General features: G+C 36.5%; 1 protein-coding gene across 7 annotated transcripts in view; it reads left to right on the top strand.

Moving 5' to 3' along the window:
* The window catches only part of DNM3 (dynamin 3), a 643298-nt gene that overhangs the window by 367195 nt on the left and 255328 nt on the right, over positions 1-20775 (top strand). The gene's annotated exons all lie outside the window — the stretch shown is intronic.

The raw sequence follows: 20775 nt of genomic DNA on the forward strand, positions 1-20775 counted from the left end.
TTTCTTAAAGTTATAAATTAAATATCTAAATTGTGATGGGCTCTAAAAAACAAAGTTAAATGTGATAAAGGCGCTTGCCTTTGAGTACTATTGTTATTTAACTCAGTTATTTCAAAAGGTATTGACCAAAGTGATAGTTTGAATCAATGGATGGTTTTGGGTGACTACAGATTTTGCTGTTTTTGAAAATGTCATGAAAAGGAAGCACTGTTTCAGTTGGTTATCATTCCCAAGCCTAGCAAATTTTTATAATTTTAGAAATTCTCAAACTAAAACCAGGACTGAGTCTTGTTTCTATATATTTATAAAGGAACATTTATAAAGTGTTATTAGTATTTACAGTTAGAATAGTCTGCGACATCTAGGTATGCACCCTTCAGATAGCATTTATAAAGCTTTAATTTTGTTGGTTGCAAGATTAGTACAGGGGCATTATGAAAGTTCAAATAATAGAAAGTATGTAAGGAAAAAGTTAATAATCTTTCCCTCCAACCCCTACCCTCTCTGCTTTTTCAAATTAATGGTAACAGTTTAATGTGAACCTTTTTACCACCTTCTGAATGGTTATTTTATAGCCTCTTTATAGATGACAAAATTGTTTCATATACAGTCTATCCATTTCTTATAATAACTTTATGGGGTAAATATTATGATTCCCATTTTATTGGTGGTGAAATTGAGGCTCAAAGAGGTTAAGCATATTACTTCATGTAATTACAGTAAGTGGCAGAACTCAACTTTTTTCTGACTCAAAGGCTGTGCTGAGAAGCATATTGTTAGCCCACATAGATAAATTTTTCCCTTATTGGATTTGAATAGCACTTTGCATTTCCTGTTAATAATTTATCAGTTATCTGCTGTCTTCTTTTAGCTTTGTACTAAAATATTATTTCACACTTTGATTTTTTTCCCCAAGTAGAATATATTAATTGAATTTAGAAATGGTGTCTGTACTCTCCTTAACTAACCTGAAGTAGGCCAGTCAGTAAATTATCAAAAATTAGTAAAAGTTACATAGTATGTATGTGATTTCCAATCAAACTTTTATCATGATAATAATTCAAGAATTAAAGGTATACTATTTTTTATCTTAAATGGAAAATATGGTATAATTTTTAAATGTATGTGTATTGCAGTTATGTATCAGGTTGCACTGTTCTTTTAGAAATAATTGTGAACCTTGGACCAGCCATATTTCCTTACTTATTTTTGGCCTTCTAATCTTCTGGAAGCATCCTGTGTAGCTATCAGTCATACAATCTTGTGTGAAAAGCAGGATCTAACCAAGATGTAGCTTTTCCTCTCTTGTTGTTGTCTCCTTCCCAGTTTGTATTTGAGATAAAATCTAGTTGACCTCAGTTCATTGCAAATTAGGGAAGATAACCCCACTTAGTTTGGCTTTATGTTGTATGGATTAGCACTTTTTCCCCTTTTTTTATTGGAGGCAATGCTGTCTTCTGGTCACCAGCATTTCCTATTTTTGTCAGGGCCTGAAAGAGCTGGGAGATTTGTTGTAGCAAAGCTTTCCCTTTTTCTCTCCTTCTCTGACTATCAAACAAATGGCTGCCTTCAGATCACTGCAGTAAAGTGCCTTCTTAGCCAGAGATGTAACATCAGAGGCTATAAAAAGAGGAGAAATAGTCCAGAAGAGTGAACAGATTTTCTTTCAACAACTGAAAAAGAAGTTAAATTAGAACACCTGTAAATCATAAGCTTAGTGCAACTGATTTTACAGTCTTCACAAAGCTTGCAAAATGCAAAGATTGTGAGAGAGTTGATTTTAAAACGTACATTTACTAATGCATGTTTTGTTTTGCCCGTCTCTAGAATTTCCATTGCTGAGTCTGTTTATTTAGAAATCAGCCCCTAACCAAAATCAGTAAATATTTTATGAGCACTCTTTCCTCAAATCAATTGAGAAAGATAATGTTACGTCTTTGAGTTTTACTAACCACTGGCGTGCACAGCAGCCATTTCTGTATTTAAGAAACATAATACATCCGGCAGACCAACCTTACTAACTCTGGCTCCTTGAAAATCAGTCGCATGAAGGTAAATATATGATTTATGACTCCAGTAAAATTTGAAGCAGTGTCTTGAAATCTTTAGGGGGAGGTTAAAAAAAAAGGATTGGAAAATTAATGCTGGCCTTTTGAGGCAGATTTTAAGTGAGAGCGTACTAGGAATGCAGTCTGCTGCCTGCTTCAACCCTCAAAAGCTGATGAGCATCATCTGAATGCTATGTACTATGAACTCTCATTGAATTCCATGTTACAATCAGACTTTAAAATGAGTATTGGCTCTCTTGGACAAGAGAAATATGGTGTCCTCAGGTCACTGACAATTTTAGAATATTGACTCCTGATGTCTTTTGACATCACCAATAGTTTATTTCCTTAGTACGACTCAGAAACAAGCATGCATGGTATCAAAAAGGGGAAAATAAATCTGTGTGTGCATCACATAGAGGCTCAGAAAGCATATTTTTCAGGGGTAGAAAAAGTATGCTTTTTGTGGTTGGGAGTGCAAGTGAAGCATGCTGGCTCCAAGGAAATACGTGTGTGAAGAGAGCTTTCTGCTTATTCCAGAATACCTGCAATGATGCAGTATATCGTTCTAGAAGCTCCAAATCTTTGTGATGATAGGCATACCTGCATAATACATGGCACAGTATCTTTATTATAGGATGTAAAATCTTTTGGTATATTCAGAAGGGAAATACAAATTATATGAATTGCTAAAAGGGTTAAATCCAACATAAATCTATTTAGTTAAGAATATTAAGGTTACCTTAACTGGCTTCCCAATTCTGTTCATTCTCCAGAGAATTTATTTAAGGGATATATGACAGCATATTAAAATACTTCGTTTCATGAGAAGAGAAGAGAATTTACTTTCATAGACACACAAAAGCACTTGGTGTATAAATTAGTTCATGTTGAAAAGTTATTTCCATGTTGTAAATGAATATGAATCATATATCTTTATAAAATCACTTATTTGCATATTAAGGGAAAATTGCTTCAATATGCCATGCAGAATCAGATTATGTAACTTGACACTCAGAACTACAATGTAAATGTTGTATAAAAAGGGAAGTGTACTGTTTTCCATTTTTAAAGGTTTGTTTTGTTTCTTTTTAATACTTTCTTTTGAGACTGATTTTAGACCATGATTTTAGGCCCTCCATGCTAGTTTTTCACATGTGATATATTTAATCCAACAACCTTCAAAGGTAGGATTTCTCCAAGGTTGCAGTTGAAGCAGAAGCCCCAAGAGACAGTAAAAAATAAGAGTTTTGGAACTAGAGGCTGTGGGTTTGAATCCTAACTTCACAGTTTACTATTTGGAGACCTTGGCAATTGTTTAACTGTAGTATTATGAGCTCTCATTTCCTCATCTGTAAAATAGGGTTTCTCTGAGGATTAAAAGGGGTAATGTGAGAGAAAAGCTTGGATCAGGGCTTGGCCCAGACAAAGGCCTCCTGAAGATTAGATGCTGCTGTGAGGGCACAACCAGGCCTCCATTTTGAATTCAGTTGTTGTTTAGTCGCTCAGTTGTGTCCGACTCTGTGACCCCTTGGACTGTAGCCCGCCAGGTTCCTCTGACCATGGGATTTCCCAGGCAAGAATCCTGGAGAGGGTTGCCATTTCCTTCTCCAGGGGATCTTCCTGATCCACGGATTGAACCCATGTCTCCTGCATTGGCATGTGGATTCTTCACCACTCAGCCACCAAGGAAGCCCTTTGATTCAGGTACTGACCCTCTATTCAAAACCTGGTCCTGTGACTCCAAAGTGCAAGCCACACCAAGTACTGTTCAGGAAGAAAGTGCTCTTTTCCTCAGGTATTTATAATCTCATTGGGTAAATAAATCATCTGTGTGTAAAACAGGTAAAAATAGAAGAAAATACTTGATTCTGAAAGGAAGACAACAGGATTTTTAAAAACACACTGTAGTGGGAGGGGATCCTTAAGACAACCTTTTGGAGAATCTCTTGGAAAAGTCAGTAATGACCTTCCTCTCTTTTATCTGCTTTTATTACAGTTTTGCATGTATATATTAAAACACATGTGTATAAATGTGCAAGCATGTGTAAGTGCATGTATGTGTGTGTATATATTTATACACTTTGTAAATATTTATATGATTTATAAATATTTTTGTATATCTATATCTCTATATACTTTTAAACTAAACCAGATTTCTGTATGAGAATTACCAACTTCAAAATCAATTCTTTTCCCTTTTTAAAAGCTAAAGCATGTGAATGTTTTGTGTAATCTTAGATGTTAGTTTTCGTGCGTGCACATTTCATTATTTTTTTGAAAACTCTGCCTACCAGAGCTTTTATAACACCAGTTAAAGGTTAATAAGTGAAAATCAGGTAGGAAATGCCTTTGTCATTTTGCAAATGTACTGTTTTAAGGGGATTGATTTCTCTGCAGATGGAGCTATAGCTGATTACATTTAAAAACTGCACACACACTTTCTGTATGATTGGTTTGGTTTGGGAAGTTTATGCCCAACCTTCTGCCTTGTAGCAAAATGTTTTCCTCTAGTGCAGTGGAACTTTGTTTCTGTTTCACCTTAGTCTTTTCAAGGAAGAACTAGTCTTGAATTTTATTGGCCAGGATGGATTATGATTCCTTTTGAAATATTGGCTTGCTTTGTTGGGGAACTAGTTTGTTTTCTTTAAGGGATCTAGACCCCACTGAAAATGTTTGGGGGTGGCCTGAGGTGCTGTCTGGCCCAGCGTGTGCATCAGTTCTCTAGAGCCCAGGCTTAGAGTTCACTTTGCATTTTCAGGGCCTCATGAAATTATTACTGAGAAGCTCATCAAAGAACTAAAAGAACTTAAAGTTCTTTTTCCCCAAGTTTTATAACAGAGAAAACAAGAACCAGAATAAGCTGTATAAGAGAAATCTTTTGATTTTTCTAAAAGTAACTGCCTCTGCCAGTAGTGAAGCCAGTGTAAAGATAACTTACTTACCTCACTTTTTTTTAATGATTCCAGTCCCTGAAATTTTCAGTACTGCATTTCAAGTGATTAGTTTTTGTAAAGTTGAGCCCCTCATTTTTTTTTTTTTAACCATTAAAAAGAACAAGAAAGTCAATGGGAGTTTATTTTCCAGCAAGTTTTGTCTAGCCTATTTTTTAAGTAAATTTCAGTTATACCTCTGCCTTCAGACCATAAAATAATTGCTGTTAGTCTCCCATTAATGCTCATAATGGGTTAGGTTGAATCCAATTTGTTAATGTCCATTCTTACTTCATTTTATTATTTTTTAATTTTATTTTGCTTTGACAATACTTTGTATATTCAGACTCGTTTAGTTCCCTGCCACTTCTGTTGCATTCCTATATTGTATCATTTTCAGTGCATTTGTCTGTTGTATATATATGCAGGGTTTCCTGAATGTATCAACTGCCCCAGTTTTTGACTTTTTTCTTTTTGGTTACTCGGCTCAGCTTGCGGGGTCTTAGTTCAAGACCAGGGATCAAATCCATGTCCCCTACAGTAGAAGCAATTCCCCACTTATACCTGTGGGGAATTAAAAATAAATGAATTTAATTAAAAATTCCCACATTGTATATTTCCTTCATATTCAGTATAGGAGAGTTTTAGTGAGTTTTGGGGATACTGATGGAAACTGTTTGGTAAGACCCTGGTAAAGACTGTTATTTGTAAGATTATTTCCATAATACTTAATATTCCAAATTCCCTTTGCTTACCTACATCAGTAGAAGTTTCAAGTTAACCTTTGTAGTGAAACCACTAAAGCCAGCTTGCTCCATGCCTACAGCAGATGTTTGGTGATTTAGTATTTGTACAGAGTAAAAAAAAATAATTGTATTTGATTTCAAATTTTCATCTTTTCCTGTACAAATTCCACTTCTTTGAAGTTAAATGAAACCTTTGCTTTCTTGGATACACCTGAGGTATAAGAAAAGAGCACCAGAATTGATTGATTCTAGTTCAGCTCTGCCATTTTCTCATTTGTGAAATGAGAGTGGTTTGGATGAGACGGTTGGGAGAAGGTCTGATTTAGATGATAATTTTAAACTAAATTGGGATGTTTTTGAAGACATTCTTCAACAATTCATAGAGCAACGATTTGGAGAAGTGTGACAGCATTGCCTTGGGGCCAGGGGTTACAGTGCTGTAGCAAATACCATTTCTACCCTTGTTAACTTTTGTGGTGTTGCTGAATGTTTAAAGAAAGGAAGATCTGAAAATATTAATTAAACTAGTCTACTGTGTCAGAATGCAGTGGAATGTACTATTGTACCATATTATATCTCTACCAAAGTGATCAAAAGTCATTCAGGAGAACAGGCTTATTAACTTTTGTTCCTTTCTTCTCCTTTTTCCTACTGTTCTGTCTTCCCCCTCTGTGTCTCTTCTGAGACTTTCTGTAGCTCTCTCCTCTCCAGCCCCAGTTCTTCCTGTTTTTTTCTTCAGGAAACAAAGTTGGAATTGAGCTACCAGTGAAAATATATATTAGATGGTTTAATGAGATTTTGTTTTTTCTCCTTGAATTTTCAATCAGATTAATTTATCCTGTGTATGCATTGCTTTAAAAAAAAAAAAAGGCTCCAAATCTAAATTAAATTCTTTTTATACCTCCTGTGCCCTTTAAAATAGTCCTCCACAGAAGCAGTGACTTTGGAATCTTTTTCTAATATTAGATATCTTTAGAAACAAGAAGAGAAAACAGTGGAGTTTTAGATTGATCACACTGTTTTACTTTTTTTTTTTTGTGGCAACACCACACGGTTTATGGGATCTCAGTTCCCTGACCAGGGATTGAACCTGGGACACGGCAGTGAAAGCTCTGAGTCCTAATCATTAGACTACCAGGGAATCCCCCATACCATTTTGCTTTAAATTGGCTTTCTCAGTTCCAGAGACTATTGCACATCAGATTTTTCCTGATAACTTTATAGACCATTTCATTCACTCACCCATTGTTGTTTTGCTCTGCTGTTACTTCTCAAGGTGTTGCTTGACTTGTTCTGGTGTTTATGTCTCATCTTTTTTGCTTGATTATAAACTTCTTGAAGGCAGGGGGCCACACCTATAGTTGCTATATATGCTGCACAATGGCTTTCTGAATGTAATCAGGTTAATAAAGACATATTGATCAGTCTGAGATTTTCCTGAATGTGAAGAGTCAAAGGAGGTTCCTTCTTAAGTAGAAATCAAGACCATTCCAAATCACCTTACTAGATTACATTTTTAACTTCTGTATTTACATTTACAAAGACTGTCAATGTAAGCTGCAATGTAGAATGCTGTAATGCACAGGCCATTTGTAATGCATTTGAGACTGTACTTAGAACGTGCCACAAATGCTACAGATGCCATCTTACTTAAAAATCACTCATGGAAGAATATTTTAGATGAATGTCTGCTGGGAAATGACTGCCTGGAGAAATGTGGAAACCACATGAAATTCACTACGTAAAGAAATCTGGTTTCCATTTCTGCACCGAATTTTGTGCTATCAGAAAGAAGATAAGCAAGCTGTTTAAAACTAAAGTGAATGGCAAAGGGATTAAAATTTTAAATCCCATATGTAAATGTATTCTGGAATTTGTGAAATTTAATCCCGTCACATAGAATCCTTTAAGAAGGGAGAAAATATGTTGAGTCTTCTAGTCTTAGATATCTCAGTGGAATGGATGAGTAATTTTGCTTCCTGTTGATGAGTAGTAATACTCTAGCATTTGTCTCGTTGAAATTAAAACAAAAGCCTCATTCTGGTTTTTGGTAAGCAAACATGCTTTTGAGAGTGCAAAAGGAAAGAAAACAGAAAAACCCTCTTTTTTACTTAGTTTTAGATCACCCTTTCTAGGGATGGGAGAATTTTACTGTGGTGTTTTACTTTAGCTATGTAAAACTCGATATGAGTAGGTGTTTGGCTAGACTAGATGGGAATAGGAGGGTTGAATTGCTTCAATGTTCAGAAAAAATATTCTGGAGGTGTTTTTTTTTTTTTTTAGTTTTCTATTTAGTAGCCCTTATACAGTTTAAATGTATTATAAAGTTAGCATTTAAGGAAGAATAAACATGATTAAGATAAAATAGTCTGTGAATAATTAAAATGTAAAGACCAATCATTCAAGTTGTTATTTCTGTTTAATAAATATGACCAGATTGTACACACCTATGTTTAGTAGTAACATACCTGCATTTCTGAATTCAGTGGGCCTTGAAAAAAAACACCAGATCAAGATTACAAAATTAAGTTATTGTATACTTAAGTAGATTAAAACTTTTGCTTCCACAACTTAATTTCCCACTTTATGTTGGAAAGGGAGGCTCAGTTGTTTGAGGCTGATTTTATATACTGTTATTTAACATGGTGTTTTTTGGATTTTATTTTGTTTTGCTTTTTACTATTTTAACTTGCAATCTGAAAACTTTTAGCTGGCTATGCTCAATATCTAATACATAATTTGTTAGCCTACATTTATAGCCAAGGTGTCTTGTGTCCTTTGAAACTGCCATTTTTTTAGATACGATGTAAAAATAAACTTCCAGTCACTCCATTCACTTATTTTCTCATTCATTCATTTATTCCATGAACATTTATCAGACTCCTACCATATTACAGACACTGTGCTGGAGATGGAAAGATAAATACAAAACTCATGCTTCCAGGAATTTGAGATGACTTAAAGGCCAGACACAGTTGTTAAGAAGAAAGAATGATTTCAACCTTTTGGATAAATATGTATTTACAAAAATGTTCAGGTTTATCTAACAACATGCTGTTATCTGTTTAAACACTGCAGAATGAGGGTTGTTTTTTGTTCTTGTTGTTCTGGAATAAGCAGTGGAATAGTGGCTGAGTGTACAGACTGTGGAGCTAGACAGTCATATCTGGAGCTTGTTGTATATCCAGCTCTACCACTTACTTCGCTGTGCTGTTGGGAATATTTACTTGTCATTCTTGTTATTTGTTGTGATCCACACAGTCAAAGGCTTTAGTATAGTCAATAAAGCAGAAGTAGATGTTTTTTTGGAATTCTCTTGCTTTTTCTATGATCTAACAGATGTTCGCAATTTGACCTCTGATTTCTCTGCCTTTTCTAAATCCAGTTTGTACATCTGTAAGTTCTCAGTTCACATACTGTTTAAGCCTAGCTTGAAGGATTTTGAGCATTACCTTGATAGCATGTGAAGTGAGTGCAGTTGTGCGGTAGTTTGAACATTCTTGGCATTGCCCGTCTTTGGGATTGGAGTGAAAACTGAACTTTTCCAGTCCTGTGGCCACTGCTGAGTTTTCCAAATTTGTTGGGAGCACTTTCACAGCATCATCTTTTAGGATTTGAAATAGCTCAGCTGGAATTCCATCACCTCCACTAGCTTTGTTCATGAGTGATGCTTCGTAAGGCTCACTTCACTTCACACTCCAGTATGTCTTGCTCTGAGTGATCACCCATCATGGTTATACAGGTCATGAAGATCTTTTTTGTATAGTTCTTCTATACAAAGTGGCAAGTGGTATTCTTGCCACTTCTTAATATCTTCTGCTTCTGTTAGATCCATATGGTTTCTGTCCTTTATTGTGCCTATATTTGCATGAAATATTCCCTTAGTATCTCTGATTTTTTTTTTAAGAGAACCTAGTCTTTCCCATTCTATTGTTTTCCTCTTTTTTTTTTTTCCATTATTCATTTAGGAAGGCCTTCTTATCTTTCCTTGCTATTCTTTGGAACTCTGCATTCAGATGGGTGTATCTTTCCTTTTTTTCTTTTGCCTTTCACTTCTCTTCTTTTCTCAGCCATTTGTAAAGCCTCCTCCGACAACCATTTGGCCTTTTTGCATTTTTTTTCCCTTGGGGATAGTTTTAATCACTGCCTCCTATACTTTGTTACCAACCTTCATCCATAGTTCTTCAGGTACTCTATCAGATCTAATCCCTTGAATCTATTTGTCACTTCCACTGTATAATTGTAAGGGATTTGATTTAGGTCATACCCGAATGGCCTTGTGGTTTTCCCTACTTTTTTCAATTTAAGTCTGAATTTGGAATAAGGAGTTCGTGATCTGAGCCACAGTCAGCTCCTGGTCTTGTTTTTGCTGACTATATAGAGCTTCTCCATCTTTGGCTACAAAGGGTATCAGTCTGATTTTGGTATTGACCATCTGGTGATGTCCATACGTAGAATCATCTATTGTGTTATTGGAAGAGGGTGTTTGCTATGACCAGTGCATTCTATTGGCAAAGCTCTTTTAGCCTTTGCTCTGCTTTGTTTTGTACTCCAAAGCCAAACTTGCCTGTTATACCAGGTATCTCTTGACTTTCCACTTTTGCCTTCCTGTCCCCTCACCTGCCTCCTGAGAAACCTGTATGCAGGTCAAGAAACAACAGTTAGAACCAGACATGGAACAAAAGACTGGTTCCAAATTGGGAAAGGAGTATGTCAAGGCTGTATATTGTCACTCTGCTTATTTAACTTATTTGCAGAGTACATCATGCAAAATGCCAAGCTGGATGAAGCACCAGCTGGAATAAACATTGCTGGGAGAAATATCAATAAATTCAGATATGCAGATGACACCACCTTAATGGCAGAAGCAAAGAGGAATGAAAGAGCCTCTTGATGAAGGTGAAAGAGGAAAGTGGAAAAGCTAGCTTAAAACTCAACATTCAGAAAACTAAGATCATGGCATCTGGTTCCATCACTTCATGGAAAATAGATGGAAAATCAATGGAAACAGTGACAAACTTTATCTTTTTGGGCTCCAAAATCACCTCGGACAATGACTGCAGCCATGAAATTAAAAGACGCGTGCTCCTTGGAAGAAAAGCTGTGACAAACACAGCATATAAAAAAGCAAAATCATTATGTTGCCAGCAAAGGTTCATATAGTCAAAGGTATGGTTTTTCTAGTAGTCATGTACGGATGTGAGAGGTGGACAATAAAAAAGGCTGAGCACCGAAGAATTGATACTTATAAACTGTGCTACTGGAGAAGACTCTTGAGAGTGCCTTGGACTGCAAAGAGATGAAACCAGTAATTCTAAAGGAAATCAGTCCTGAATATTCATTGGAAGGACTGATGCTGAAGCTGAAGTTCCAATACTTTGGCCACCCGAGTGGAAGAACCGATTCATTGGAAAAGACCCTGAAGCTTGGAAAGAATAAATGCAGGAGAAGAAGGGAACAACAGAGGATCATATGGTTGGATGGCATCACTGACTCAATGGACATGAATTTTAGCAAACTCCAGGAGATAGTGAAAGACAGGGAAGTCTGGTTTGTCGCAGTCCATAGGTCACAAAGAGTTTGACACTGCTGAGTTACTGAACAACACCTTGTGATTTGGGGATAAAATCTCTCTGCATATTGCCTGGTGTTTATTAGGCACTTTAATACATGTTAGCTTCAGGGGTGATTCTCAAAGTATTTAACAAGCAGTATAGTAGGGGCACCAAACACTTAGAACTGCTCTTGGCTATAAAACCTGATATGACCAGACCAGTGTATATGGTCCAGATCAGCCCAGTTAGCCTCTATTGTTATTATTGTTTCTACTTACTTCTGAACTAGGCTTGATGCTTCACCCTTATCTCATTCTGTGGATCGTGACCTGGGAGCAGGCTCTGTGGAACTCACAGTCCTGGAGTTTCTAGGTGCCTGCAAGTCATATTTTTAAAATCTTTTTAAGTAACTGGACTTAGTAGAGACTTATTTTTGTATTCCAGAAAATTCAGGATGCTTTTCTTAGCTAATAATTTCTAGAAAGACACAAGAGCCAAGCCTTGAAGTCTCTATTTCTTTCCCCTAATGTTGATTGGTAATTGTAATAATGTATGTTTTATTCTTTTGGGTTTTTTTTCCTTCTTTTTCCACTTCTTTCCATTCCTCCTTTCCTCTTCCTCATGTCCTTCCTCTCCTCCCCCTCCTTCTTATTATAATAAAAAAATAATGTCTAAAGCTAGTTACCTTGCATTCTGTTTTAGAAAGAGATGTATACCATAAGTAAGTCTACTCTTTGTAGTAATTGATCTATAGTTTGTGATAAGGGTAGAATGGTTATAAAAGCATTTGGGGAAAATTAAAAGACACATGAGGTGCAAATGACTTTGTTTGTAGTCTAGTTCAGATCTGTCATTTTTTCATTTGTCAAAGGAGAGGTGGTTGGGAGAAGGTCTGACTTAGATGATAATGACAAAATAAATTGGGATGTGTGTGAAGATGTTCTTCAACAATTTATACAGCACCTATTGGGAAAACTATAGTTGTAATTTCAACTGAGACTTACTAGTTGCTTTGTTGTTGTTATTTAGTCATTAAGTCGTGCTGAAGCCTGCTAGGCTTCTCTATCCATAGGATTCTCCAGGCAAGAATACTGGAGTGGGTTGCCATTTCCTCCTCCAGGGCATCTTCCCAACCCAGGAATTGAACCTGGATCTCCTGCATTGGCAAGCAGATTCTTTACCACTGAGCCACTGGGAAGCACTACTAGTTGCTTGTGTGCTAAGTCGCTTCAGTTGTGTCCAACTTTTTGTGACCTTATGCACTGTAGCCCACCAGGCTCCTCTGTCCATGGGGATTTTCCAGGCAAGAATACTGGAGTAGGTTGCCATGCCCTCCTCCAGGGGATCATCCAGACTCAGGAATTGTAACTGTGTCTCTTATGTCTCCTACGCTGGTCGGTGAGTTCTTTGCCACTAGTGCCACCATTGCTTGACTGCAGTTAATTCACTTGATCTCTCTGTTTCATTTTCTCCATCTATTAAATTGAGATGATGATAATAGAACCTTTTTCATTGGATGATGTGAGGATTAAACAAGACAATATTTGTCAGGCACTTAGAACATAAATTTCAATATAGTCATTTAATTTATTATGCTTATCAAGCATTTAGGATAGAGCTAGCATTCAGTAATTTTGCTTAATTTATTCAGCAGCTATTTAGAGTACTTACTTTGTGCCAGATACTTTTCTAGGCACTGGAGACACAACAGACAAAAATCCCTGCCCTACTGACTATCCAGAGCAATGGGGGGTAAAAAAAAAAGTTAAAGCAGAAATGGGGAGCAGAGAATCTAGGAAATGCATTGCAGTATAAAATAGAGTGGTTAGGAAACAACGCTGGAGGAACTATGTGCAAGTGGTGAGGGTGTGAACACAGACTGTTGGGGAAAGAGCCTTTAAGGTGGAGGGAAGAGCATGTCTGGAGGTCAGTGAGCCTGGAAGAGAATGAGAGAAAAGATAGAAGGAGGTGAAGTTGATCCTAGAGACCTGTTTAAGATCTGAGTGATATAATGACTGGCATAAAGAAGAGGAATCAGGAACATACCAGAGGAATCTTGGAGGGGAAGGTAGGCCTTGACAATGAATAAACTATAAGGAAGTGCATGGAAAAAGGAGAAAATTCCTGTTAAAGGAAAGAACAAGAACATAAACTAGGGTGCAGACAGTGGAGGAGGTAGGCTTGGATTACATCCAAGATAGCCCTTGTGAATAGAAGGTATGCTTTGGGGTAAGGAGAGACACAAGATTGAATAAATAGAATGGTATTGGGTGATGGAGCATGATGGAGCATGATGGAGCACCCTGAAAGCTAAACATTGGACTTTTAGTTTCTGATGATTAAAAAAAATATTTCTAGTCAAAGAAGCAAATCACTGATAAAATCTTAAAACCCAAATTTAAAATTCATGTGTATACTACACTCATAAAGTTTGGTGAACTTTGTTTTTAGAGGCAAAAAATATACAATTAAAATAATAGTTTTGACATATAATATCAAAAATTGTTATTTAAAAAAAATATACTCTATTAAATAAAAGATTCCCTAACACTCTTCAATGTCAGTGACAGTTGAACACATCATGGCTTGATAAACTGGATATTACTTTAGATCTGAAAGTCATAGTCCTTTGTATGTATGTATCTTGGTGTTCTACTGGTTCTCTTCTTTATGCCCACGATCAAGCTTTAAATAAGAGTGTTGTTTTGCTGGCTAATGTGTCTACCTGATTTCATACTTGTGAATAATGGTACAAATGAGAGAAGCACATGAGTAAAGTCATTTAAATGGTCACATACTTCCTTTGGAGAAGTATCTTGCAATTTGAGACTCATTGGCACTATTAATTAATTTCTTTTAGCTTCCTATTCAATGCCGAGTTATGCTAAAAGGTGGTAAGATAAATAAAAAGGGCATTTCTAGATGGGAAAGAACAAACACCACATGAAGTTCATCAGACTTTCAGATGTCCTCATTGGCTCATGTACTCATGTATTTTTCCATGTAATCTTTTTAGAAAAACAGTTTTTATTTGAGAGTAAGATTCCATCATCAAATAACCTTACAATAAGTTCATCTTACAGAATGAATTACAGTCCAAGACCACCATGGTGAATACTTCCTGACTCACAAAGAACTAAACTTGTATTTCACATATACTGGTCTTCCTTACAAATTTAGCGTTGTGTATAAACATGGTACTTGATCTTCCAAAAGTGAATTAGATTCAATTCTAAGCTGATTTTCCTGAAATGCATTTTAAGAAATAGATGATGTGCTTACCAGTTGTGTGATACAGCATAGAATATTGAGACTTTTGATTCTGTTCCTGAATTCACTGTGATCCTATGGCAAGGAATTTGGCAGTGTGTGTGCTCATTAAAGAGTTAATGAGTGTCCTGAGTGTCTGAGAAATAGATGCAAAATATCAGCTAATACCCTTCATAGATTTTCACTGAGGGACTCTACACATGTATCAATCTGGTACTCACTGTAAAACGTGAATTGTTTCAAAAAATCATGACAATTACTCTATTAGGTCAGCAGGATCCATTAACTTTGGTTGGGGGACTGAATTATTTGCTCTTTTCATCAGTGATTTTGATGACAGAGCTCAGAATAAGTTCATTAGTTTTGGATAACACTCAGGCAGTGATGCTAACCTCTTGTATGATCTAAATACAAAGTGGCACTTGCTATTCAAACAATGAATAAAAGGTGGAATGCAGATGAGGAAAAACAATGACACAGGGCTAATGAGAGGAACCAAGACCTCTTTGTTGCCATGGCCCATTTCTTAGCTTCAGCATTACAAGACTCTTGTTAAGAATTTTTAAGAAGTTTACCACAACATTATAATGAAATGATTGGGTTGGCTAAAAAAGTTCGTTTGGATTTTTCTATTACATTTTATGGGAAAAAATCCAAATAAAACTTTTTGGTCAACTCAATAATAGGGATGTGAACTGAATCAATAAGAGTATTTGTTAGAATGGAAATATATCAAGAATGATATTTCCCTGCTACTTGGCATTGGTCATATTTATGTGATATATCCCATTTAATGCCCATATTCTACGAGAGGTATGAAAAATTTGAGCAAAGTACCATAGATGAGCAACTAAAGTGATTTAGGGTTGGAATCTGGCAAGATGGAGTAGGGGTCCAGGGGTGTAAGTTTAAGAAAGAAGGTGTTATTTTGACTGGGGAAGAAGCTGAAAATTGACTTAAGCAGCTTAAAATTGACTTAACTGCATTTAATAAATTAGATTTCAGTGTAAGAAGGATGTTCACCCACATTTCATCTTCCAAGGGAAAGTAAACAAAATAAATTAGTGTAAATTGCTACCAGAGACTTAGATTGAACAAAAGAAAGAACTCCATGGAATTGACTGCTGTTAAATTCTAGGAGGTACTACCGTGATGTTATGGATTTTCTCTCTGTGATTATCTTTTACAATGAAATTTATCCATCTTGCTTTTCTGATTGCAAACTCTGTTTCCTTAAAACATGATTCTCTAAGGCAGTGTTTTAGCTGAAGTGTATTAGCAAAGGAATTGAAAAATTATTTCTGTCTCCATTGTTTTGTTCAATTTCTTGCTGTTCATGTGCTGCTGCTTAGTCGCTTCAGTCATGACGATTCTGTGCGACCCCGTGGGCTACAGCCTGCCGGGCTCCTCTGTCCTTGGGATTCTCTAGGCAAGAGTACTGGGGCACGTTGCCCCATGGATCCTCCATGGATCTTCCCAACCCAGGGATCGAACCCAGGTCTACTGCATCGCAGGCAGATTCTTTATGGCTCAGCTGTTCATGTAGGCATGGACTTATGTTTGTAAATATTTTTATAGTGGTAGGAAACAGCAGTATATACCATTATTGTCACTGAAAAACAATACGTAGTAGCTTGCCTAAACTCTGCTTCTAATTATTTATATGGAATTTTATGTAAAGAAAATACTTCAAACTTAGTATAATATAATGACCTATCTATTGTTGCTTGATTGTCAGCTTTCAGATTTCCCTAAGAGAATCCATGATTTGTAAATTCAAAAAATATGACTTGGGGTCACATAATAGACATAAGGGCTGCTTTCCAATTTATTTGGCAATAAATTCTCACCTTCTGATTACTGTTAGGTAGCTTAATATAAGATGTTATAGTAACAATTACTCAGAAACACAAGCAAACATGCCAAACATAAAAATGATGCTTTCTAATGTATTTCTTTTGCTTAAAAATACTCCAGTCAGGAGTGAGAAAGATACTTTTTAAAAAATGTGCTCCTGCTTAGTTGCTTCAGTCGTGTCTGACTCTTTGTGACCCTATGGACTATATGTAGTCCGCCAGGGTCCTCTGTCCATGGGATTCTCCAGGCAAGAATACTGGAGTGGGTTGCCATGGCCTCCTCCAGGGGATCTTTCTGATCCAGGATTGAACCCACATCTCCTGCATTTCCTGCATTGCAGGCAGATTCTTTACTACTGAGCCACTGAGGAATCCCTTTTATAAAAAAATACTTTTGTGTATTTTTTGAATTTTGAACTATATAAATAACTTGCTCATTTAAAATGTTACCTTATAATATTAAAAATTTTTTTAAATACTTCAGTATTTAAAAAAAAAATACTGGTTCCCCCAAATAATTTATTTTAACCTATAAATTTTGCATTAGAGTATTACTCTTTTCATTGTTTTCAGGGCTTCAAGTAAGGTGGCCTGAATAATAGATGCAGAGGATGTTTTGAGAATGAATACCTGTCAAATCTTTTAAATATTACTCTGGTAGAGAAGCATGTATCTTTCTTAAGGCACTTAACATAAGCAAGTATCTGGTATGATTCTGCGTCTTCATGTAAACAGATGTCCTTGAGACTTTATATTGAATTAACCATTTTTTCAAATATGAAAAGAAAATATAGTTAGAAACAGTTGAATAGTAGCTCTACTTTCTCTTATGATAAAGGGACAGGAAGAGAACTAGCATTCTTTATTCTTTTCTTTCTTTCTTTCTTTCTTTTTTTGAGACCTGAGATAATAAAATACAAGCTAAAGCAACAGGCAGTGTTCAGGGCTGTGTTCAGCTTAGGGTGCTATCACTTGGTATTATGACTAGAGGACCAGAAATACCCAGATCCTCTGGAGGCCGCAGCAACCACTCCCCTTGTGGTTTCTACAGCAAGAATGGCAAGAAAAGCAAAATAGCCCCTCATTATTTCTGGGGATTTGGCCCCAAACCCCAGCGCAAAGAACTCTGGCCAGATGGGCCAGACCACCTATCTGCAGCAGCCACTTCTCCTGATGTGGTGAAGCCTAGTAGCTTCAGACCAAGGGAAGCCTCTTCCTAAAGTCCATACTGCATTTTTGCCTCTTCTCACTCTCCAATTCCATGTAAGAAAGAATCAAGGGAGAGTGATGTGTTTGTGCCTGGGGGAAGTGAACCTTGGCCCTAAAGATCCCAGCTACCAGGGAGGATTTAAACTAGAGGGAGAGCCAGGAACCTGTGTGCTGCTGAGATCTCTGTTCACCCTTCAGCAAAGGTAGCTCAGTCTATCAAACTACAGCAACTCCTCCTCCTGGGGTGGTTGAGGGGCAAATGGTGTGTGAGGAAGGTGGTGGGGAAGGTGGTCTTAAAGGGCATGTTCTCCAAAGGGCAACAGGCTTGGGGACGCTGATGGTGGTGAAAAGTAAATGAGCCACACTGCTGCTTTTGTTTCAAAGTCCAAGGCACACATCCCTCATGTGCACATGTAACTCTTTGTCCTGAGGCTGAAGACTTGGCGCAAATGCAACCTTGTCATTTCAATCAAGTTTACAACTAGGCTCATGATCCCGTTTCAGCGATTGGCTGTTTTCAGTCTGTCCAATGAAGCAATCTTGGTAAGTCTGGTTACATGTAGGTATTTGTTAAAGACCCAACTGGTCTTTAACCAGATTAATCTTTCAAAAATACAGCTTTATTGGGTGAAGGGTGGATGGGAACTTTCTGTACTGTTTTTCCAGCTCTTAGGTAAGTCTAAAATTATCTCAAAATTAAAAAAAAAAAAAGTTTTTAAAAAGTAGAAAACGAAAGGCCAAGACAATAAATGTATTTCAGGGGGAAAAAAGGTGAAAATATATGTCCTTAAGGGAATAAAGATAATCCTACATGTTTAATATACCCCCCACCCCCACTGCAAAATAGCTTTTATGTTGCCACACTGCTCAGAAACTTTTAGTGACTTCCTACAGTTTATAGAATGCAATTCAAATACTTCAGGCTTGGAATTCAAATCTCTCAACTTACGCCCCAATCTACCTTCCCTGGTAAAATAAGTTCCTATCACCTACCCTGCTCTAAATTTCTAGCCAAACTGGTCTTCTCACTGACCATGGGGATTTCCCTTTAGGATGCCCTCTATCCTTCTCTCATGAAATCTACAGCAACCCTGAAAGACACTTAAATTCTCATTTCTTCCAGGAAACCTTCCCTAAACATCCTCAGACCCAATGTAATAATTTTTTCTTCTGTACTTTTGAAGTGAACTGTGCTTTTATACCTTTAGTGCTCCTATTTATTAAAACTCTTTATTTTATTTTTAGTTGGAGGATAATTGCTTTAAAATGTTGTGTTGGTTTCTGCTGTACAACATGAATCAGCCATAAAAGTACACGTATCCCCTCCCTCTTGAACTTTTATCAGTGACCTTTTATGTGCCACGTACTACGTTGAGTGCTGGGAATATGAAGCAAAATTTTAAAATATTTTTTAAGGAAGCCTTTCTTATTTCCCCATGGCCAGCTTAGTCACAGGGGTCTCTCTTTCAGACGCCACTGCATCTTGCCTTTACTATCTTACTTAGAGGCACCATGCAATGTTATTTGTTAGATGGTGTGTCTGTCTCCTTCTCTAGACTGCAAGTACTTCAGGGACAGGCATCCAGCCTTTTTTCCAGTGTGTCTCTCACACTCAGAATAGTGCGTGTAGCAGTGCTCAGTGTATGTGCACTGAGTGAGACAGCTGCAAAGAAATTACAAGCTTGAAGGTTGTGGTTAATCGTTGGGATAATTATGACTGAGGCCCTCACTTAAATAGGTCTTTAGCTTTTAAGCAAGCCTCTGAGAATCACATTCTCATGATTTTTTTATCCTTTTTTCAATTAGTGTATAATTTTAGTCATGATATATATCATTATTAACCTATGCCCTATGACCTAGAATTAATATATGTCGTGATATGGATACATCAGTCAGCATAAAGGTCACTTTACAAATCTACAGATATATAGGCTTTTGAATTATGAGAATGTGTCCTACATTCTCAGAATGTAGTGTGTCCTGTATGTGTCCTATAGAGATTATTACTATAATAATCTCTAGTAACAGGTATCAAGTCAGTATTAGAGCTGAATCCCTTGAAGGCAAGAAATCCAATTTGGATTTTAATCCATCTTTGTGTCCTAATATCTAGCACAGTCTATGTGCCTAGAACAGAATGTGTGCTTACTAAATATTTGTAGAATTAATAATTTGAATGATTACAGTTCTTCTCTCTACCCACATCATTTTTTCACAAGCCATTTCAATTTCTTTTGGTTTTAACAGAGCTGCTAAAAATGGAACTTACTGACTTGAATCTCCTTCTACTCTCCCTACTTTTGTCCTCTAAAATCCTGAAGTGACTTGAAGTGAGAGCTCTGAGAATGAAAAGGGTGAAAAAGACTTTTCATCCAGAAATTCATTTTCAGATCTATATGAGTTGTCAAAGTCTTGAGTTTTTAATTGCATTTTGAATTGAAAATTTCTCATTACTTACTAACAAAGAAAACCTCCTGATTCTTTTACGTAATTGAGGCCCTCACTTATTTCTAGGAATAAATAGACATGCAGTTTAGAAGAATTTATCAAAATCAATGTACTGAAAATTTAAATCCAGCTAGTTATTTAGCTTTTATTGCTCTAAAAGATCTCAAAAGAAGCTGGAGTTGAGAGACTCTAAGTTTTAAAACTTGTCTCAATAACTCATATGACCACAGTAAGATGTTTTTAAGTGCCGTTTCCTACAAAGTGGAGATTAATTCCTGATGCTTTGAGGGTTTGAGTTCTCTAGATAAAAGACTACAAAGGAAAGAAGGAACATACCATCTCCGGGAATAATTATAGTCTTTAGATTTCATGGATGTTATACTCTTCTCCTGAACATAAGCACAGCTTTGCTCTATTTCTGTATTAAAAAAAAATTTTTTTTCTTATGGTTTTAACCTCCTATGTGTTATAATTCACTCTGCAGTATCTGGCAGTGAGTGCTCGGTGAATACTTATTAAATACATGAATGTCTTTTCTGATTGTTAGTTGTTCAAATAGGTCTCCCTATCATTTCCCCCCAGTTTTTTCTTTAAAGGTTAACTATACTGCAAAGGAAAAAATAAGGGAGCACACTTTCTGTTTCCTCATGATGGTCCATAGCAGCTTCCTGTATGTGTTAACACAGGATAGAAGGAACCTTGCAGATTTT

Source organism: Bison bison, unplaced genomic scaffold (genome assembly GCF_000754665.1).
Source record: "Bison bison bison isolate TAMUID 2011002044 unplaced genomic scaffold, Bison_UMD1.0 scf7180017851926, whole genome shotgun sequence".
Lineage (NCBI taxonomy): Eukaryota > Metazoa > Chordata > Mammalia > Artiodactyla > Bovidae > Bison > Bison bison.